Source organism: Symphalangus syndactylus, chromosome 9, assembly GCF_028878055.3.
Source record: "Symphalangus syndactylus isolate Jambi chromosome 9, NHGRI_mSymSyn1-v2.1_pri, whole genome shotgun sequence".
Lineage (NCBI taxonomy): Eukaryota > Metazoa > Chordata > Mammalia > Primates > Hylobatidae > Symphalangus > Symphalangus syndactylus.
This window is the reverse complement of record NC_072431.2, coordinates 117,945,830-117,970,110: the sequence shown is the minus strand read 5'-3', so window position 1 is coordinate 117,970,110 and position 24,281 is coordinate 117,945,830. Positions and strand designations below refer to the sequence as shown.

Below are 24,281 nucleotides of genomic sequence, written 5' to 3'. Positions count from 1 at the left end.
TGGACCTAATTTAGTACTTCCCTACATTTTCTTAGCCTCGCCAGTCCCTGGACTTTAGCCACTTTCTCAAAGAAGAGTCCCAGCCACCTTCAACACCCCTGTACCTCTTAACACTAGCAACTGCTTCAGCTCCCCTGGGATGAGATATAGGTTCATATTCAGCCTTTACTGCACTCCCCATGGCAGAAATTGTAGCAGCTCTGATGCTCATCCCAGGCAGCCAAACTTACAAAGTCTTTGGTTCTTCGTACTTCTGAGCTCCGATGAGGCCATGCTACATCTGAGGACATGGGATCTGGCCGGGTATCACAACCTGCTAGAAGTAGAGGAGAGTTAATGTTCCATGGACTGAGCTTTGATCAATGGGAAACAGAAGATAAGAAGGATTAAGCAGAAAATATACATATCTTCTACTCCTTTGTCCTCAATGGACTGTCCCTGAATGCAGTGGTTCAGTATAGCCTACATGGATGAAGTCCCACAAGATTCAGCATTCATCTGTGTTTTCTTATGACATTATGGCCAGCTTAAAAACATACTACCTTGCATTTTCTTTACTTTTATCCCAACCTCATTTCTCTTTTGCTTCCCTGGAATCACAGTTGCAAATTACTGTCTAATATTTTAGCACACAAGCTGAGGTTTGGCTCATTTCCCTGGGACCTAGCCTAAGAAAACAGTTAACAATTATTCAGTGCCTACTATGTTCCCAGTACTGTTCTAGGAGCTTTAAATGTATCCTTTCATTGTCTTCTCCAAACAATCCAATGACATAGGTATTCTTAGTATCTTCATTTCCGTTTTATAGATGATATGAGAAACTAGGGCACAGAAATGTTGAGCATCTTTCATAGGCTTCTACAGCTAGTAATTAGCAGATCTAGGATTTGAACGCAGACAGTCTTGACTACAGAGCCCAGGCCCTATTCTGTTTCTGCAGTTGAATTTGATTCTCAAGTCTGTCTCTAAGTTAAGTACTCATAAATGATGCAATTCCATGGCAAAAATGGAGGCTACATGTCATCCAGTGGAAGTACTGCTGAGCCAGACATAATGTGAAAAATGTTTATCTAACCAGAAAAGTTGAACTAAGTGAAGGAATATCAACCAGAGGTGAGATCTTTGGAGGAACAATTCAAAGGTCTGGATTCTCTCTGGCTTCCTCAGTTTAGTTAACCATTTAAATTTGGATAAATCACATGACCATTCTATGCCTCAGTTTCCCCAGCTACAATATGAAAATACAATTCCTAAGCTGCCTGTCTCTCATTACTTGTGTAAAAACTGAATACATTATATCTAGGAAAGCATTTCTAAATAGTAAATTGTTATTATTATCACCATAAGAATAATTTTGTTAATAAAAAGCTTACTAACTTTAATGTTACTAAAATTTAGATCAACTTTTACATCTCAAAAAAAGGACTTTTGAAGACACAAGACTAATACAACACGAATTTAAGATAATTAACTAAAGTAAGGCAAAGGGAAAAGAAAAGTTGCAAAGCAAACAGGTAAGGACAAGATCAGTGCATAGCATAAATGCCATCCTTGCTAGTGATAGAACACACATTTTGTTCTATGCTTTCTGGCAGCTGACACAAGGAAGAAGACACCATCAGCTACTGGAGTTCTAGTATCCACAAATCGAAAATGAACCAATGGCCTGAAAAATTCTGAAACTGACAGCAGAGAGAAATTTCACTATTGGTCTGCACAGAGAGGACACCACAAAAAATAATGAATAAAGTCCTCAATAATATTCTAGCAAGACATGCATTTTTCCCTCAGTGTAGGCTGATGACAACATACCAGAGTGTGACTGTATAAAATAACCCTGAAAAGAGCCCACTCTGAAGCAGTCTGCAGCCTTCTGGCTCAATCCTGGGTTAGCTTTTAGAATTCCTAGACAAAACAGAAGCTAATACTAACAATAACAAAATTATTAATAACTAACTCATTCATTTATTCAGCTGATAGTTACTGAGCAACTCCATGAGCTAGGCACTGAAGATACCACAGTGGACAAAACACATAAAAATCCCTGCTCCCATGGAGCTTCATTCTAGGCAGAGAAGGTAGGAAATAACAAATAAATAAGTTAAATACATAGTATGTTGGTAATGATAAATGCTGTGGGAAAATAGACAAGTGAGATAGAAAGGCAGCACAAGAACTAAAAACAAAGTAGTGGCATATGTTCTCATACAATATGTACCCCAGAATGCATACATAAACCTGAACCCTTTAGAGACAATAATATTATGAGGCATTAATTTTTTTTTGTTTTTTTCCGAGTGGCTTTCAATCAGTAGCTGTATGTTAGCTATATGAAGGTGAGTATACATACATATTGTGAAAGCAAAAATTGCATCCGACAAAGTTAAACAGCAAAGACAAACTTTATTCAAGCAATTACAACAGGAGAGAGAGGCCAGAAATCAGCCTGCTCAACTCCACTATAACAAGGGGTGGGAGGAACTTTAGGGACTGGTATGAGCTAGTGGAAGGGAACTAGAGAACACTGGAGGATGGAGGCAGGTTGATCACTGGGGTGTGTGAAGCACACTGAGTTTGCAAAATACTTTTCTCTGTGATTAGGTCATCTCTGATTGCTAATTAGCACCCATTGAAGTTAGGCTCCTAACCTCCCTTAGAGACTGGTAGACAGGGGTGCTATCTTTCATGATGATTACATTTCAAAGGGTTGGCTCCCAGCTCCTTGAGAAAGACTTCCCTGAGTAGTACAACAGGCAAGAAGCTTTTAAAAATATTTGCATCTCAAAGGGGCAGAGAAAGGATTTACAATTACAATTTTTTCTTTTGTAAATGCTCTAGGAAAAAAAGAGGTCAGGGGCTCAGAGTCTGGAAGAAGCCTGTGAAGTTTAGTCAAGCTGAGGGAAACATCAAGTCCTCCTTGATCAACAGGTATACACTCACACACACTTGCTTCTAATTTATCTTAAAAATATATGCCATGCTATCAGTATTCAAAATGTTTTTTCTTTATTGTGCCATATTTATCTGACAGAACCTGAACAGTAAGCATTTTTAAAGTGTGTTATAACTGCACGAAAATCACCTTATATGACAAATGATGATATAACAAACAGCAAAAATAATTCTTTGTACATAATCCATCATTGCTAATAGGATATAGGCAAGTCAATGGAAGTATGATACAGGTGTTCAATAAATGTATTTGTGTTGATTGATTATTGAAGTTTGCTTGATTTCATGCTCCGTGCATTTCTTCTTAAAGTATCAGAATATGTCTATTAAATTCTTTTTTACATTTTAAGAGCTTCTGGGGAGTATGTCTGGATGTTCTTTAAAATGCTTTGTGACGCTGCACATGTCACTTATGATTTTTTAAAAAATAATAGCCCTGAACATCCCCAGCAGTGCAGGAAGAAATTTGATAGTATTTACATACAAGCCGTCTTGGCATCCATTTCTCTACCAAGTACAAGATCCACTTTTCAATTCAAACTCAGTCTGGAAGTTTTTCTTCCTTCCAAAGGAAACAGAATTAACAATTCCCCCTAGTTCTACTATTACGGAAATTGTAGACAGAACAGACTGAATGAAAGATAGCAGTCAGATGATGCCCAAGAGTGGCAAAAAACAGTAGATCCAGAGAAACAGAAAGGCAAATCATTCTGGAAGGGTCTTGAGGCCAACAGTGTGAGGGACAACCACCTTCCTTCAATACACTTCAAGATCTCAGTAAAATAATTCAATGACCAAGTGTTTTTTTGCTGTTACTAACAAACAGGCATAAAAAGAAATGACCATTTTAATGAAGGTCCGTTTGGGACAGCAAGAATTATAGAGGTAAGTGGGATATAGATAACAAAGGAAAAGAAACCCAAATGAAACCAAAATGGACGCACACTTGGCTGACTGTTGGAAATGAAGGATTATAAATTTTGACAGAAACCTACAATTATTTTATTTAGAGTTTATAAATAATTATGCTTAAGGTACTATAACTTCTATACAGTTTCCATCCCAATGTCCAGTTTCAATTATTTCAACTAAAACTCTTGTATTGTTCATAAAGTCTACAGTATAAGAGGTCCCTTTAGGCATCAAAGATGAGAAGCCAAGTCAGAAAAATTCTAACTGACCATTATGCTCAAGATTCCAGTGCTGCGCAAGGCAGGGAAGATAAACAGAGCTGTTTAAGCAAGATTCCTGTCTAGGGTGGTTGCCATGACACAGTTTGGAAGGAGAAGGCCTATCAGCAACTTATGTCCCCTGTGCTTCAATACGTTAAAGCATTTTCTCACAAGAAATACATGTGTAGTGTTTAAGGATCCTTGACAGAGCTCCTTGTAAACTGAGCTCTCAGAGGTTGTCATTGGAGACCCACCATTTATTTTCTAAACAAAGGTCAAGATTAAACTTGAGGGATTTAGCCAAATCTCTAATACAAGAGGATTCAGTTAAGGCTATAGTTCACATCCTTATGCCTAAACTTCACAAGAGAGAAAATCTTTCAGAGGCACTGGAGACCAAGGGTGCCTGATTGATACACCCTTGTTATTTTTAATATTGCCCTCTAGCACTTTTTGAAATGAAGTCTTAGGAAGCAGTAAAACTCTCATATATTTTTTTCTATTTTCATTTACTTCAACCCAGGATCATCATGTGACTGAGATAATCAGGTTCAAAAGAGAAGGGAAAATGTGGTATAGGTTTGTATTAGTCCATTCTCACACTGCTATAAAGAACTACATGATACTGGGTAATTTATGAAGAAAAGAGGTTTAATTGACTCACAGTTCTGCAGGTTGTACAGGCAGCATGGCTGGGAGGCCTCAGGAAACCTACAATCATGGCAGAAGGGTGAAGGGGAAGCAAGTATGTACTACGTGGAGGAGTAGGAGAGAGAGCATGAAAGGGGAAGTGCTACACACTTTTAAACAAACAGGTCTGATGAGAACTCACTGGCTATCACGGTAACAGCGAGGAGGAAATCAATTCCCATGATCCAATCACCTTCCACCAGGTCCCTCCCCAAACATTGGGAATTACAATTCCACATGAGATTTGGGTGGGGATATACAGCCAAGCCATATCGGGGTTTATATTTCATTTTGTCTATCTGGCTTGATTGACCATTGTAGCAGTGATGGTATGTATACTGGAAAATGCATCAGGCAGGCGTAAGTAACCTCTGTTTTCTTGGGATTTTAGTAAAGTTATTAAATACAACACATCATGCATCACTTTAGTCTGCAATAGTATTTTTTAAAGAAAAATGATCAGTTGAAAGTGGCACTAGGATTGTTTAAGTGTAGGTCCATTTACAGCTCATTTACAGTTTTTATGTAGTTTTGCCAATGTTTTGTATTCCTGACAGTCTCATGAGTCACTGGCATCTTGCCAATTACAGTAGCCAACCTCTCTACCTGTATATCTGCAGGAAATTGGCCGAGATACAAATTTAGGAAATGTAAGGTGTCATTCTTTCAGGGAAAGTACAATAGCTCCAGGAAGTGGATAAAATGATCTCTCAAAAGGAAGAAGGGGGTATCAAGTTCCACACCCCTCCTCCTTGGTTTTCATTATGTCCCCTCATTGTTTTTTATTTCAAAATTTGGATAATGTGCAAGCTTTGATACATCCAGGTTTTTAATCCTGCCAAGAAAACATTGTACTTTTGAGATAATCAAGTAGACAGCACTACTCTTAATCTCGAGAAAAAGAAAAGGAATAAAAAAATAAACCACAGAGCTGATGAGGAGACTCTAAAGGACTCAGAGCTTGTAATGAAACACATTATTTCCTTTAGTTTGAGTTTTTTTTCATGAAGAAAACTCTAAGATATACAAAAAGAGTTCTTTATGGCTTGAGGCTCTTATATTGCTAATGGCTTTTGACAGTGGTATTACAGCTTGTTTAATCCAATTGAATTTGATTATTCATTCAGTAAGAAGATAAATTAGTTGACAGAGGAAATTTTTTTCAGTCACTGGTTCATATTAATGTCTGAAAATTCAGTTGTCTAGAAAAAAAGAGATAGGGGTAGAAGAGAAGCCAGAGAGATGTAATTCTAATCAAAGATTTTCCTGAAATTTGAATTTGACTATGAAGAAAGTATTGATTGTGGGGAGAAATAATGTTAATTCCCTAAAACACAGGGTGAGAACTATTTTATGGAGTACACATTACTCATCAAAATATAGTCCCAAACTATATTATCAAACATGTCTAACCCAGTTTACACACATACACACACACACACACACCACCCTACGCTGCAGTTATATGAATCTTTATTGTTTACTAAACATAATACATTTCCTCCTTCCCCACTTCCATGCCTTTGCACATTGTATTCTTTGTATCCTTTTCCTAGAATGCTCTTCTTTAAATTGATAAACTTATCCTTCAAAATGCAACAAAAATACCACCTTTTCAATGAAGTCCTTCAGGATCCCCCCAGTGTCCCATAGAAATTTGTATATCCTCTTAATTCAATGTCCTGCAACCTTCTTTGCATATTAGCACCCCTAGGATTTGGCATGATCCTATCAGTAATGCTGTCTCAGTGGGGTTTTATGTGAGAAGGGGCTTCCTATGGGTGAGGCAACAATGGTTCTCTCTTGTGAGGTTGAAATTTCCAGGGTATGAGTTTAATTTGAAACAGCCACAACTCCCCTTCCCCACCCGCACCCCAGCATAAACTCTGGCATATCCACTTCCTCATTCCATGGACAATCATGGCTCCAATTACTACTGTTGTCATAACATCTTGTGAATATCTGTTTCTGCCTCTCTTTCTGATACTAGACAGTATTATTCATTTTTATGGTCAATGTTCCCCTTCTCACAGTGAAGTATTTCACATATAGGAGGTGCTCAATAAATGTTTGTTCAAAGAACAAGGGCATGAATGAATGAGTAAATGCCTGAGTAACAGAATGATTTCTAGGACATCATAGGACTTGGCATCCTTAATTGGTGAAGAGATGAACCAAAACACAGTTATACTGTTGTGCGGGGAGTGGTCTGGGTAGCTTTAATTTGTCAGTAGCCCCCAGCCACATGTTGCTATTGTGTATCTGAAGTGTGAATAATCTGAATTGAGATGTGCTGTGAGTGTAAAACTTCACACTGGATTTAGGAGACAGTATAAATATCTATATATATCTACATATATATAAAATATATCAGTATCAAAAAGCAAAACATCTCAATTTTTATGTTAATTACTTGTTGAAATATTTTGATCTATTGAGTTGAAGTATACTAGTAAAATTAATTTCACCTGTTTCTTTTTATTTTTCTAATGTTGACTGGTAAAAAAATGCATATGTAGCTTACATGGCATGCATTGTATTATATTTCTCTTGAACAGCACTGGTCTTAAGAAATGAATCTCAGGCCCTGAATGGTTGAGTCTAACTTTGGCCCACTCAGATGAAAGTCTCTGTGCAGGAAAATGAAGGAAGTTGATGTGCACACTTATCTCCTTGAAAGTGCATTGAAGCTATACTGAAGAGCACTGGGATCAACAGTAATCTTTCAACAATTTCTCCACTATTTTCCAGGTATCTAATCTGATCCACACTTCTCACTGTGCCTCTCATCACATATCATTAGGTATTAGTTGTGTGCTCCCTTCACCTCAGCGCCAAGGCTGTGTTAGCTTCACTCTTAAGGTCCTTCATCCTACTACTAACTTTCCCTTTACCAGGACAACACAGATGCTGCCCAAGCTGCAGTCTTCCTATCCCCTACCCCCAAGTACCTTACTGAGGCACCCCTTGCTATGGGTTCCCACTGCACTGATAGCATTTTCAACATTATATTGTAATTTGCTGTGTGTCTCACCAACTAGCCTATAAGTTCTTTGAAGGCAGAGACGGTCACAATCAATATTTAAATGTTACACACCAAGAGAATAAATCAGTTCAGTGATGATCTAATTTGCCCATAAACTTCCATTAAACATCTGCCCTAGAGAAATCATACTTCTTAAAAAAAAAAATACAGTATCTGACATAAAGAAAATACATCAAAGCCCTAGCTGGAATCAAGCTTGATGACTAAAATCTACTTAATCCTCAAAAAGCCTTGTGTCAGAACCCACCTTCTGCAAAAGCATTACAGTTTATTATGGAAAAGCGATTGCTAAAACATGTTGGCTTCCTTTTTCCTGTCAGGAGAGCTCATTCCAGTGTTAACCTGAGGAGCCTGTGTGTATTTGCCTTTGTCTCAGAAATATATGAGTGTTCCTGTGCTGTGGAGAATTAGGCACTGGGCAGTTAAGAGAGGGAGAGAGAGAGCCCAGAATTGGAGTCCCAGTCTTCTAAATGCAACCTATAGCTCAGAAATAAATTAGACTTTTAAAGACAGATATTTATTGGAGGTACTCCTAACAAATTTTTACCTACTCAAGAAACCCGAGTCATAATTCTCATATTCTATTCTCGTCTACCTAACCTCAGCACACTTATGTGAGTACTAAAATTGTTTATTAACTTAAAAACTTTTTGATGGCAACAAAAAAAAATGAGAGCGGTTAAAAAAAAATGAGAAAACATTTACATTATAAATAAAATCCAAGGCCAGCTGCAGTGGTTCATGCCTGTAATCCCAGCACTTTGGGAGGCCAAGGCAGGCAGATCACTTGAGGTCAGGAATTTGAGACCAGCTGGCCAATATGGTGAAACCCCGTCTCTACTAAAAATACAAAAATTAGCCGGGCATGGTGGTACACGTCTGTAATCCCAGCTATTTGGGAGGCTGAGGCAGGAGAATCGCTTGAACCTGGAAAGCGGAGGTTGCAGTGAGCCAACATTGCGCCACTACACTCCAGCCTGGGTGACAGACAGGCTCCATCTCAAAAATAAAAAATAAAATAAAACCCAAAAATGGTTTATCATTTATTCTTTTACTCAGTTAACTCTAAAAGATATGTCTACACATGCCTCCCTAAGAAAGAGCTGGTAAATCTTGACCACTGAGGCCAAGAAAATAGTTCTAGACTCATCTGTTCCCTCTCTTGCATAACCTAGTGTTTTCCTGTCTACACAGTCTAATCTGTGCTAGGTCATCCTCTTCAGTTCAAGGACCTTATTACTAATCACAGGTAGTTCTTGGCTTTTGTTTATAAACTGTGTCGAAGTTTGGATTTAAAGAAGTAGGTTTTCTCAATGTATTTCTACAAGAGGCAAAAAAAAAATCACATCAACAAGTTTTACAAATGGCTGCTTGCCCTTACTTGCCTTCACTGTGATGCTGTAGTTCTCTGATCTTCCCCCCCCGTGAGGACATAGCAAGAAGGCACCTTCCACAAGCCAGGAGGAAATTCTTCACCAGGGTGTACTGGCACCCTGATCTTGAACTATCAGCCTCCAAAACTGTGAGAAAATACATTTCTGTTATTTAAGCCACCCAGTATAGGGTATTTTGTTATAGCAGGCCAGATAGATTAATATAGAAGTTCATATTTGCAGAAGCTCAACCTAGATTATAGTGCTTGGACAAGAAAGAATAACTTTGCTACCAGGATTTAACTATATCATTTTATTTCCTTTACACTTGATAGAATAGATTTCTAATTTAGGGCCCACCAGTGAATTTTAGGGGATCCCCTTTTTTTCTGGGGAGAGGGTTTATTATATTTATCAACTTTTCATAAGGGATCTCTGATCCAAACCTTTTTTAAAAAATTGCTGTATGAGATTTCCACTGGGGAACCCAAAGCTCATAAGCCAAACATCAGGAATCTCAGGTTTCTGCTCCACAGACACATGATTAGACATCAGTAAATGAAGCATAAATATTTATCCCCTTCTTGTTTCTTTGGATACATTTCCCCTTCCAATACCCAGGTAAAAGTCTTGCCTTTAATGTGATCTCTAAATTGTATACCTTTCTTCAAGAGAACTACTAAAATCAGATCTGAAAGCTATATAAAATATGATAGCTAAAATAAAGCTCTAAAACAACCAATTATGGCGAAAATATTTTGAATCCACTTTGAGTGGGTTAGTACTAAGTGATAGGAAGTGTATCTTAGAAAATCTCACTTGAATATCAAGGGCAGCAGTTGCTCTTTCATTAATTCACATGCTTTCAGCTATTCTCTATCCAGACAGTCACCATGATGGAGGGAAATCTGCTGAAAACAAGGAGCAAGCACTCCTTACGTGTAAAAAGCTGACAGAGCACATTCATTTCTAGCCACAGGACTCCCTTCTGCAATAGTCTCCAACCCTGAAAGGCACTTGTTTGTACTTCAGGGAGGTAAGGCTGGATGTCACCTCTAGATAGGTTCAGAGGGATGACTGTGTCTATTCAAGATATCTGTCAGCCATCACCATTACTAGGACCCTGAGAATCTGTTTAAATATATGTATACACGTATGTGTATTTATATCGACATATTTTTATATATCAATATAAGTTTATATTGATATAATATACATAGATATATAGATATGTCAATATAAATACATATATAGATATATAATATATAATTATACATAATATATTTTATACAATATATATCATTTATATTATATGACATATATAATATATAATATATTACACAATATCTATATCTATATATCATGCATCGTAAATGCTCTATTTTCCCAAGCAGATAGCCATCTTTTTCACTGCCTTAAAGGATGTTCAACAAGCTACTACATATGTATATGTATATGTATATGTATATGTATATGTATATGTATATGTATATGTATATGTATATGTATTGTGTATGTGTATGTATGTGTATATATATATTTATATATATGCTAGCATTTTCTTGTACAGAGCAGTATTATGCCCGTGTATTAGAGGAAACAAAGTTTTAGAGGTAAGCTTTCAGTGACAAACAATTTATTTAAAAAGCTTATGGAGAATTTCCCCTAAAATACGTCAGACTTTTTATTCTTTCATAAGGAATTAATGTTGTCCATCAGCAGGAAAAAATGCAACATATTGCCTTAATTATTTAGAGGTTTCACTTTTTTTGAGTAGTGGGAGGGCTATGAATAAAACAAAAACATGCTTAAGTTTTCCTAAATTTTTACCTTGGATTCCATTTACCACTACCTATCACAAAGATGATGTGGGAATTAGATTGTGGCAGCGGTTGGGGTGGGGATGGAATATGGGAACCGGTACTATCACTTTAGAGTTTTATTTCCATATCCAGTTTTCAAATCTGTCCTCATTTTCATGTTTTATTGGCAACTGGTTTGGAGTACAGATGCTAAACATACCCATCTATGTGAAATACTTGAAAGATGATCAATTTAAATACAAAATCTGAAAGAAAATTGAAACAGTTTATCAATCTCAGGAAGTTTCAGGAATATCTAAATGCAATGAACATAATAAATTGATGACCGACTGGAGTTTCCAATTTTCTTCAAGACCATTGGAAATCTTTTCATAGGAGTCTTTGAGTTGTTTTAAGAGTCTCTCAAGCATACAAATATATAACAAATTAAAAAGAAGTTACAAAAATATAACTGCTATGTGCTCCGATATTAACAATCAATTCTTTTTCAAATGTGTAGGTGATGTTCTTAAGCAGCTGTGGCCAGAGTAGGGATCTGTGTCAGTACTAGTCTGGATTTGCCCTTCACTTGTGTCCTGAATTTTTATATTTCTAACCCTTGTTGTTTATTTTTTCTATAGCCCACACTGCTCTATACCTGTCTAGTCAATTCCTGGTAACAGGATAATCTAAGAGTGAAGAGTTTTGTGCACTTTGCAACCGTTCTAAATTTGTAGCTGCAAATGCAAGTTTTCCATCTCAGCCATGCAGGCTTCATCAACTATATTTCTATTGCTCTTGTTATTTCTATTTCTGTTTTGAATTGCTCTTTTTTTAACCCCTACCACAAGAAGCAGAGCTGTGATGACACTTTCATGTGGCTAATGTCAAATCCACTAGGCTTCTTGCCTGAATCACCATGAGTCAAAGTGTTGGGATACCATTGTGGCTTTCAGAATGATAAACCCTGCTCTCATTCAGCTGCTATTTTCAAAGTTGCTTTCGGTGTTGAATTTTAAGTGGGATTCTTTCTGATTTTTCATTACAGACACAAGTTGCTATGTATGGATCTCAGCCTAGTCGACCATGACTTGGCATTTTAACCAAGTCGTAATCCTCAATGGACATTTTTGAAAGATGCTGATTAATTGTCCAATGAGGAAAAATAGTCTACATACTCTCACTCGGCAGACATTCCCCCAATCCCTTTAGATATAATTAAAAGAGATAATGATGGTGGGATGTCAGAAGGCTCCCCTTTTCCCACTGAAACAAGGGGGATTCAGATGAGGCTCAAATCAGTACAAATGGGATTCAAGTTAAGTCTAAGAATCTAATTTCTGAATCTAAGTCTTTTAATCTGGTAGAATAGTAAAAGGTTTGTCTTCAAGAGATTTTAAAAAAGAGGGGACATTTGCATACAATATTTATTGAGAATCTACTAAATGCTAGATAACTAGAGACGGTAAGACACTGTTTCTGCTCCCATGGAGCTTGCAGTATGGAATCAGTCAGCTAATTAGAGAAGTTATGACAAAGTTTGGGGTATATTATGACAGAGGAAATTCAGGATATTCTAGTATCAAGGAAAAGTAAAGAAAAGGACTTCTGGGCCTGGCGCAGTGGCTGACACCTGTAATCCCAGCACTTTGGGAGGCCAAGGCGGGCGGATCACAAGGTCAGGAGATCGAGACCATCCTGTGAATGGTGAAACCCTGTCTCTACTAAAAATACAAAAAATTGGCCGGGCGTGGTGGCAGGTGCCTGTAGTCCCAGCTACTTGGGATGCTGAGGCAGGAGAATGGCGTGAACCTGGGAGGTGGAGCTTGCGGTGAGCCGAGATCGCGCCACTGTACTCTAGCCTGGGCGACAGAGCGAGACTCCGCCTCAAAAAAAAAAAAAAAGAAAAAAAGAAAAGGACTTATGGAAGAAGTGCTACCTCAAAAGTGCCCAAAGGATGAGTGAGTTGGAAGAATTAGTCATGAAAAGAAGGAATAGAGGTAGAAGGAGGTTTGAAGCACTCACGAAAGCATTCATTTACTAGTGCAAATGAGAGCATGGTGGAACAACATGGAACTGACAGAAACTTAGAATGGTTGGAATTCAAATGGAGAGGGTGAAGGGGTATGAGATGAGTATGAAACACAAGGTCATATTGGGGTGAAAATTGCAAGCCATATTAAGGAATTTGTCATTTTTTTTTCCCTAAGGAAAATAGCCATTGAAGGTCTTCTTCTTTTTATTTTATTTTATTACTATTATACTTTAAGTTTAGACAGGACATCACTGGCAACAATGTGACCAATGAATTAGGGGCAAGTTAGGATGTAAGGAGACCAGGTAAGAGGGTATGAAAAGTAGTTGCGATTTGGATAGGATAGTAGCTGAGGACACAGGGAGGACTGGATGGAGTCAGGACATTTCTAACGGGTCAATTACTACAGAGTGATTGAATGCAAAGGGGAAGGAGAAAAAGGGAAGCTGGACAATGGATACAGGGGAATTAAGATGATAGCCTGAAAGTAAGGGTATTTACTGAAAACCAAAAATATAATCCAGACTGGGCCTGGTGGCTCACACCTGTAATCCCAGCACTTTGGGAGGCCAAAGTAGGTAGATCACTTGAGCCCAGGAGTTTGAGACCAGCCTGGGCAACATGGTGAAACCCTCTCTCTACAAAAAATATAAAGCTAGCCAGGCATAGCGGCATGCACCTGTAGTCCCAGCTACTTGGGAAGCTGAGGTGGGAGTATCACTTAAGCCAGGAGATTGAGACTGCAGTGAGCCTTGATGGTGCAACTGTGCTCCAGCCTGGAAAACAGAGCAAGATGCTGTCTCAAAACAAAACAAAACAAACATGATCCCAGGAATTTAAGCACAGAGCTTTGTTTTTATCAAAGACTAAAAAATAAATGATTCAGAGTCTTTCTTGTTCAATTATTTTGTAAGTATTAACTAGTCATTCAGTGCTGAGAAGCCATTTAATTTTTTAAGTCACCTCTAGCTGTAAGCTCAATTCACAGTATTTTTTGTGAAATAACCATCTTCATTCAGAGTTTAGTTAGCCACCCCCACATGTAGGAAGAAATCCAAGGTTTATATATTTAACATTCTATAAAAGATCTGTGTATAAATATTAAATTCCTTAGCATAATTTGAAAAAGTTCAGATTGAGAAAATTTGAGTGCAAAGTAGTTTGAATTATACAGGAAAAAGAATATACTCTATGCGACATATATTTTCTAAGAGGTATGAACAATTTATATATTTTATATAATAATAATTGAAACAAACAAAAAACTTAATGGATTTACATAGCTAGATTCTGTCTTAAGAATTACCAAAAGAACATAGACTATTAACCTATTCATGGCATAGGAGAGTTGTCAATGTTTACATGTGGTGCTTTAAAAAATATGTTATATATGTTCTGTATCTATATAAATTAATGATAAGAGAAAGATACTGAAAAATGGTCCCATACCAACAATTCCTATCAGACCAATCTTACTTCGTCATATAATGAATGTTACAGGGGATGGAAGGAAACAAAAATATTAAAAATGAATGTTGAATTCTGTCCTGATCAGATTAATATGCCAGGAATATATTTTAGAAACCCAACAGTACTAGGGGAAATGATAATGAATGTGAAGCCCTGGTAATCAATATATTATTATGAAATACTATTTACAGTTTTGTTTCATTTTTTCTAAAAATATTCAAAGCAAATCTACGCTGAGTAAAGAGTTTGGCATCTGTCTTATTTATAGATCTACCCTGGATGTGTATGTGTGACACAATGCAAATTGCTCACCTTTTCTGCCCCTAAACTTGTTTATCTTCCTATGTTCCCTGTGTCCTTGATGGTTCGCCCTAGCTACTAGGCACCAAAACAAAATCTGGGAAGCATGCTAGACCTCACCCCTGTCATCTAGTCAATCTCTGGATTCAGCCAATTGTAATTCCTAAATATTGCTCAAGTACAAATTTTGTCATATAGATCTACCTCCTAGCCCTTGATATCACTCAGCTGAATTATTGCAATATTCCCCTAACTGGACTCTCTGCATTGAATTCTCACTTTTCTTTTAAATTATCATTCACCCTTCCACCAGACAGATCAATCTAAAACACAGTTCAAACCAGGTCACACTCTGTCTAAACCCCTTGATCATCATTCCTGCTTCTTTCAGTATATAGTTTTTATTCTTTCTTTGTAAAATTGTAACGGAATTTCAAATGTTATGATTGCAGAGACTTCCAGTATGACAATAACAGAATATCTTGTATCAGACGAACCCATCCTCAGAAAACAATTATAAATTGTGTACAAAGTATTTTAAAAACAAAAATTTAAAGGCACTAAAGAGTGATCAAAAGCAGACAGAAACTAGTGGTGAATTAATCCTTGAAATCAGAGAGTCACATGGGTTTTATAGTTTTTCCCCAGAGGCCCTCTCTGGTCCCCGCAATATTTAGAATATAGAACTAAAACAAAATAAAACTTGTCTTCTTATTGAAGTCAAATTAGGAATTCCCTTTTCAGGAAACAGAATCACAGAAGGGGAAGGTGGAGTCACAGAAGGGGAAGCCTCAAAAGTTGCGTAATAATATCCCCTAAAATCCTTGGCTGACTGCTTGTGCATGGGGGCAACTCTAAGGAAGCCGGGAGGAAAACCACAGCTAAAACATTGAAAGGATGAAAAACCGATCATATATTTCAGCTGCTACCTACTGCAGAGAAACGGTTTAGAGTTCAAGTTCAACCAAATTAGAGGGGCTTAGAAGACACTGTGAGTTTTCCATTGAAATTCCAGAAAGGTTACACATATAAAGTAAAGACCACATTCCAGGACTAAGGGATTATTTGCTCTTCAACTTGAGGCAAAACTAAAACAGGCTTAACTTAGCAAATTGTAAAACCAAACCCCACAAGTTCAAAATCTGCCTATATCTGCCTATAATTTAGCTATCTGCTAGAATAAAACTACCTCTATCCAGTGTGAGAGTTAGCAAACTAAAACCTAGGGCCTATTTTTGTATGACCCTCAAGATAAGGAAGATTTTTACATTCTTAAAGGGTGGAGGAGGAGGAGGAAGGAAGGAGAGGAGGAAAGAGAAGAGGAGGAAGAAAATAAAGAGGAAGGGTTGGGGAAGAAGAAAAGGAAGAGGAAGAGAACGGGAAGAAATACCAATAACCAAAGGTTGCCTACAAAGCCTAAAATGTTTATCACATATCCCTTTATAGAAAAAGTTTTCCAATACACCCTTTAAAGAAATATAGTATAATCCAGAATCTCTACCATGCATTATCTGTGATATCCCAAATGTCTTTAAAAACTATTGGTAATGTAAAGAAACAAGTAAGTGTGTCCAGAAAACAATAAAATTGGTTAACAGACATAGGTCTACAATGCTGTTCCACAAAAGAACCTTAAGATAATCATGACAATTATTTCAAATATGGTTTCAGTTGATGAAAAGGGGAGAAATTCTGGGAGAGATTTGTAAACTGAAAAGAACAACAAAAAGAAATGAAAATTCTAGAACTAAAACAATTGAACATCTGAAATGTAAAAATCATTTGATAAGATTATCAGTGGATTAGATACAATAGAAATAATGGATTAATGAGTGTGAAGACTACTTAATAAAAAACATCCAAACTTAAACAGAGAGAGAAAAAAGGTTGAAAAAATCTAACAAAGCTTCAGGGATCTGTGGGACAGTACCAGTCTAATGTATATAATTAGTGTTTCAGCAAAGAAGAAAGAGAATGTGTTTCAATATGTGTGTATCTATATCCGTACACACATATTAGCTGAAGAATGTTCAAATTTGACTAAAAACTATGGATCAAATTTTTAAATTTGATCCAAAGGCTCAGGGAGCTCAGTGAATTTCAAACAGGATGAATACTAATGTGATATTGTGAGTTGGCTTTAGGGAGGTTCAGGGAAACTTTGGAGTTGGAGGCTCACTTCACAGAGCTTGCTATAGCTCTACAAAGAGTGCTTTCTTCTCCACAAGGACAAAGGTCTTCATTCCTGGTTAAGTAGTTGGAAAGTAAAAAAGAAACTTTACCCTCAGGTGCTAAATTGGTATACATTTATCATTTATTGAGTTTCCACTATGTGCTAGGCCATTCTGGGTGCTTTAGCATGTTATATCATTTAATCCTTACAATCTTGTGTATAATTTTATAGATAAAGAACCTAAGGCTCACAGAGGTATGCAAGTTGTGCCAGGTCACAAGTCATAATTTTTAGAAGAAATTTAAATACAATTGATCTATAAATGACACCTGTACTCTTTCCACCACTTTTCCCTTAGACCCCACAGCATATACAAATATATGCACAATGGTTATAACTTTTTGCTAAACTAATAACTGTCTTTGTTTTGCGCCACCATAACAGCAGACCAGAGACTGGGTAATATATTAAATAAAAAGAAACATTTCTTACAGTTCTGAAGGCTGGGAAGTCCAATGGCAAGGGATTGGCATCTGGAAAGGGCCTTCTTGCTGTGTTACCCCATGGCAGAAGGTGAGAGGACAAGAGAGGGTGAGAGACAGAGCAAGGGAAGGGGACTAAACTCATCCTTTTATAATGAACCCACTCCCAAAATAACAGCATAAAGCCGTTCATGAGGGCAGAGCCCTCATGGCCTAATCACCTGTCATTAGGACCCACTTCCCAGCACCGTTGCATTGGAAATTAACTTTCCAGCACATGCTTTTTGGGGGATACATTCAAACCACAGCATTTAGCCCCTGGCCCTTAAAATTCATGTTCTTCTCATGTGCAAAATATGTTTATTCCATCCCAATAACCTCAAAGTCTTAATGCACTCTAGCATCAACTCAGAAAAAGTCCAGAGTCTAAATCAGGTATATGTGACACTCAAGGCACAATTCATCCTGAGGCAAATTCCTCTACTGCTGTGAGCCTGTGAAATAAAAATAAGCTATATAATTGAAAAACATAATGGTGAGATAGGCATAGGATAGCCATTTCTTTACAAAAGGAAGAAGTAGGCAAGAAGAAATGAGAAACTGATCCCAGGTAAGTAAAAAACCCAACAGGGTAAGCAATGTTAAATCTTAAAGCAGTAGAATCATCTTTTTTGACTCAATGTCCTTTCTTTGTGCACACTGGGGTAGGACTTGGGCTTCCAAGGCCTTGGGCAGTCCCACCCCTATGACTATGCTGGGGACAGCCCACATAGCAGCTTTTGCATGTTGGATTCTCCTGTCTGCAGCCCTCCCAGGCTGGTGTTCCATGATGGTAGCTCTACGGTTGTGGAGTCTCAACAGCAACCTGACCTCCGTGGCTCCAGGAGGTATTGCCCTAGTGGAACTTTCTGTAGTGGCTCTGCCTCATGACAAGTCTCCGTCTGAGCACCAAGGCTGTCTGAGAATCTTTTAAAATCTAGGTGAAAGAAGCCATGACTCCACAGCTCTCGTATTTCATGAGCCTTCAGAATTAGCCCCATGTAGACGCTGTCAAAGTTTATGACTTACCCCTTCCAGAGTAGTGACCCAAGCTGGATTGAGGCTGGCTTGAATTATAACTGGGGTGGTCAAGGAATGCTGCACCAGAATAGGGAGAGCAGAAATTTGAAGTGGTATAGGGCAGCACATGCTGAGGTCCTGCAGGCAACTCTCTCTGGAAGCCTTGGTCAAGATACAGGATGATCCCACCAGGATGCTTTCTTAGCCCAGCATCTGGCTTATTTGCTTTATGGTTCAGTATTGAACCTGTACTTTAGTTTCCTATTTTGTATTCTGTTTACCCAGTTGGGTCTGGGGTTGCCTTTGGCTGGATCCCAGTCATCAAGATACGTTTTACTGTGAGTGGAGTCTACCTTCTTTATCTAATGGGAGAGGCCCTGATGTAAAGCAAGCAGGCCACTTGGAAGTATATTAATCACTTGGGAAATTTCTCTGTCTCCTGTGGCTATCAAACACCAACTTAGATTGAGTACCATTTTATTTCTTGATCCTTTTGGGCACTGAAAAATGTACAACTATTTGTTTCTAGATGATTGTCCTATCAATGAAGGCCACATTTTGCAAATCATAGCATTTCCCAATTGCCTGATCCCATCCTTTATGCACTAGGCATATATTGAGATTTCCAAATGCCTAGCAGCAGAGTCTTAGTAAGATTTTGGAGTTTTCAAAATCCAGTCTCCTTGAATATTTATCTAAGTGTGAAGGGTGGTAGTATTTGTGATTGGTGAGCATTCAATCTGCTGTAACACACCTGAAACTCTGGCTTTACAAAGCAACAATAATATTAACTAACACTTACTGAACACTTGCTGTAGCCAGTTTTATATATGCATTATCTCATTTTTAATTTTTATAACAACCATACAAGGAGAGTGTGGTAGTCAGAACAATGGCCTCCAAAAGATGTCCAAATCCTAAACCCCAAACCTGTGAATATGTTACGTTATATGGCAAAGGGGAATTAGGGATCAGGGTAACAGGGTAACAGATGGAGATAAGATTGCTAATCAGTTGATCTTAAAATGGCGAGATTATCCTGGATTATGTGGGTGGACCCAATATAATCACAAGGCTTCTTAAATGTGGAAGAGAGAGGCAGAATAGTCAGTGTCACAGTAATACAATGTGAGAAGGACTCGGCTGGCTATTGCTAATTTTGAGGATAGAAGGAAGCCACAAGCTGAAGAATTAGGCAGCCTCCAGAAGCTGGAAAAGGCAAGGAAACAGATTTTCCTCTGGACACTCCAGAAGGAAGACAGTCCAGCCAACACCTTGATTTTAGTCCACTTAGACCCACATCAGGTTTCTGACATGCAAAACTGAAAGATAAATGTGTGTTGTTTCAATCCACTCAGTTTGTGATCATCTGTTACAGCAGTAGTGGGTAACTAATACAAGCAAGTACTATGATAGTCCTGAATATTAGATGTAAAATTTTGAGCCCTAGATGGAGTTAATTACCTCAATAAACAAATACTCTGTTTTAAGGCAGGCTCATAGTTTGGACTAGGAAGAAGGTAATCTGACAAAGTTCCTGTTTTTCTTTTTAAGATGAAATTATTATTTCTTCTACCCCCATCTTTCCAAATGGATGTATAGCACTGGTTGACTGCATATATTGTCATATAACACATGACCTTAAAATCTAAAAACTTGACCTGCTCATAATAAAGGAATCTTTCTGCAAAATATTCCTTATTTCACAACCATGGGATAAATATCCCATATGATGTGGTTTGGATCTGTGTTCTTACCTATATCTCATATCAAATTGTAATCCCCAATGTTGGAGGAGGGGCTTGGTGAGAGGTGATTTGATCGTGGGGTTGATCCTTCATGAATAGTTTAGCACCTTGGGTGCTGTTCTTGTGAGTGAGCACTTGTGAGATCTGGTGTGTTCACAGGCCGAGCGTGGTGGCTCACGCCTGTAATCCCAGCACTTTGGGAGGCCGAGGCAGGAGGGTCACTCGAGGTCAGGAGTTCAAGAATGTTGAAACCCCATCTCTACTACAAACACAAAAGTTAGCCAGGCACAGTGGCACACTCTTGAACCCAGGAGGCAGAGGTTGCCATGTGCCGAGATTGTGCCACTGCACTCCAGCCTAGGCAACAGAGCAAGACTCCATCTCAAAAAAAGAAAAATTTTAAAAATTAAAAAAATAAAAGTGTGTTGGCTGGGCAAGGTGGCTCACGCCTGAAATCCCAGCACTTTGGGAGGTCGTGGTTGGGGGATCACTTGAGGGTAGGAGTTCGAGACTAGCCAGGCCAACATGGTGAAACCCTGTCTCTACTAAAAATACAAAAATTAGCTGGGCATGGTGGTGCTCACCTGTAATTCCAGCTACTCAGTAGGCTGAGACAGGAGAATCGCTTGAACCCAGGAGGCGGAGGCTGCAGTGAGCTGAGATTGTGCCACTGCCCTCCAGCCTGGGCAACAGAGTGAGACTCCAACCTCCCACCCCCAAAAAAGTGTGAAGTACTTACCCCCTGTCTCTCTTCCTCCTGCTCCAGCCATATAAGACTTGCCTGCTTCCCCTTCACCTTCCATCATGATTGTTTCCAGAGACCTCCCCAGAAGCCAAGCAGAAGCTGCTGTGTTTCCTGTGCAACCTCCAGAACCATAAGCTAATTAAACTGCTTTTCTTTATAACTTGCCCCGTCTCAGGTATTTCTTTATAGCAGTGCAAGAATGGATTAATACCATGTAGCTCAAGTGGCCAAAAAAAAAATCCCCACAATTCTAGTACAATTTTCCATGTAAAAAGTCCAAAAACTAAAGGAGTCAACAAAAGGAAGTTAGCCAAGTGACGAAGTCCATCAGAAAATGGTTTAAGTCTATCAGAAAATAACTTAAAACTGGAAATAAAATATGGATGTTTTTGAGCTAAAGTGCTGTTTTCTGATGTGTACTGTATAAATTAGGTAGTTATATCTCTTCAAGTAAACTACTTCATGTTAGTGTCTTTGGCATCATATAGCAGAACTTTAGTGTTGATGCCAGATTCCTTAGGGGTGACAGACACATCACACTAGCATATTTCATGATAAGCCCCATGTGTTTTTTTATTAAATATTACAGTAAAACCTCACCTGCATATTTTTAAATAAGTTATTTCTGTGATAAATCCTTCACCAGGCAATGATCTACACTGAGACTAAAATTGCCTCAAGCACTTTCATTTTTAGTGCTTTGTTCCAGTGACTTTAATCTCTAGCTTACTTCATAAGCAAAGTATATACTGATAAATCCAATGAAGCCTAAGCCCTATTTGGCTGAATACACTATTCTATAGGGAAATGAAATGAAGTCAACTAGTTACACAAAAACTATGTTTAGCAATTTACTAATCTTATTTGTAAGGCAGCAGAGCAGAGAGCCAAGACAACCACTGCCTTAATCCTTTCTTCCTTAACTTATTTCTACTGACAGGCAGCTTTTTGTTGTCTCCTAGGGCTAAGCTTAAGAGTCTGGCTGGGAAAGGGCTCTCACACTGGCAAGGCTCCCCTCCACCCCTTACTCTGAAGCTCCCCCAGTCCAGCAAATAAGCATTCAGAAACGGCCCTCTCATATGTGCTCAGGCCATCTATTCAAATCTCTTAGTCACAGCCCTTCATTGCTTTCCTGTCTTGGATGCCTCAGAAATAATAAAGGTATTTTTCTTCTTGTATGTCTCCAGTAATTTTATGTGGACATCATGGCTATATAAGTTGCCTAGAGCCACAATATTGCTGCATAATAAATGATCCCCCAAACTCAGCATCTTACAACAACATTTATTCTTACACTTGTGGATTTGTAACTGATATGGTTTGGCTAATTGAGGCTCTCTTTCAAGCTGTGGGTTGCTGGCCTTGGCTCTTGACTGCAGGTTCACTTCGAGTCTCTTCCAAGTTTTTTGTTCTGGGGCTAGACTGATGGGGAACCTGCTATCCAGGCCAAGTGCTTCTCATGGTGAAATGCTGCAGCCCGGGAAGCCAAGCAAAACCATTCAGGCACATTTCTAGTCTCTGTTTCACTAACATCCTAGTAGTCAAAGCAAGTTATATGTTTAAGCCCAAAGTCAAAGAGTAGGAAAAATACACTTCACTCACATGAGAGCAAGGCGAGAGAGGGAATAAGATAAACCTGTCATGGGACAATGAAGAATTGAGACCAAAAAGTCAATCTACAGTGGCCCATATCACAGAACAGATTAAGCTTCTTGGTGAACCAATTCCTGGAAGGAGTGAGGTAAAGGAGAGTGAAGAAAAAAACTGCAGTTGGAAGAGCTATGAGTTCCAGGCAATAAATCAAATTAGGCAGTTCCAAATTTAGATTTCATTGGGTGGTTTTATTTGCTAGCACTTTTAATTCTTGCATTTTTAGCATAATTATAATACATCTGCACCTCCTTCAATAGTTATTCTCCTCATTTCCCACCTTTGTATATATTCTGCTACCAGTGCTGAAGAATATATAAATTATGCTAGGTATAGAGTTTGAAAGACCTAAATTTTAATCACAGATCTATAATGTACTTGCTAAGTAACCTTGAGCAAGTCCTTCAAGGTTTCTTGGCCTGTTTCCTCACCTGTAAATTGTGACAATATCTGTGCTGCAGAATGCTTGCAAATATTAGATATTACACATGTAATCCTGCTGGCACATAATAGGGGTCTGAAAACAATGGAAACTGATTTTCTTCTAAGCCCTTAGTCTTTCCCCTTCTCCCTGTCCTTTCACCCAGCATCCCACCCTAGAAATGTTTCTGTTTGTCTATTTAGAACAGTCAGTAGGCATCAACGGCATTTTGGGGACATGACATTGGGGACTTTCTCATTGGTTGGCAAGTCCCTGACTTTGTCCTCCTTCCTCTTCTTCAACTCAGTATTCTGTGCTATAGCATAAAGAAAATTGAAGTAAGAAATTTTGAGCATGTCAGTGTCTAATTGTACAATGAGTTTCCAACTAGGCTGCAAAGAAGAGATTTCACCCCCTGCCAGAGTGCTTTAGGTCAATAGGGTTGAGAAGCTTTAAATATTCCTCTCTAAGGAAAGATCCCTTGAGACTCTACATCTCACCTCAGACTGGATATTACCCCACTTCAATGTCTTCATATGGATTATAATTTTCTGATAAATTGTGTAATTATTGAGTAGCATACAGTCTATTTCAAAAAGGTAGGAGGCATTTGTCTTTTTCACCACTGGAATCTTAACAGTTGGCACAGCACATGCTCTATAAATATCTGTCAAATAAATGAACAAAAGAATTATGGCTGAGCCTGGATTTTAGAGAAACTGAAAGCCTTCCTAATTAAATGCAAACTGAGCCCATTACTTTTACTTCTCAACTCAAAATTTATGTTTATTATGTTCTTACACATCATCTTTAGGCTGTTCTTCCACATAATTGTCAGTCCTCAGCCTTAATAGTTGAATTCTAATAAACTACTCTTAGAGACTTACTGTGTAACAGCTGACTTTTCTACTTTATATGCCTACAGTGTTTAGAGGTTAAAGAGGAGGTCATTATAATCTAACCAGAATATGTTTAAATTTATAAAATGAATGATAATGTTACAATGAAGCTCTCATCACTCCACAGTTTGACTTTTAAACAATAGGACTTTAACTTTTTAATTCTCATAAATTGATATAATTGCACTAGACTTATTTATCTTTATTGTAGTTTCTTTAGAACAAAAGCAAATGTTTGGCAATTATTTAAAGGAATCACCATAA

At 38.1% G+C, this 24,281-nt stretch overlaps 1 long non-coding RNA gene across 1 annotated transcript in view; it reads right to left on the bottom strand.

The window, feature by feature from the left end:
• Positions 1-236: 236 nt before the first annotated feature.
• LOC134731464 (uncharacterized) overlaps positions 237-24,281 on the bottom strand; it is a 53,629-nt gene continuing 29,584 nt past the window's right edge. Inside the window, exon 3 of the long non-coding RNA XR_010113762.1 lies at positions 237-316. This is a non-coding gene — a long non-coding RNA (uncharacterized lncRNA). The remainder of the gene's footprint in view (positions 317-24,281) is intronic.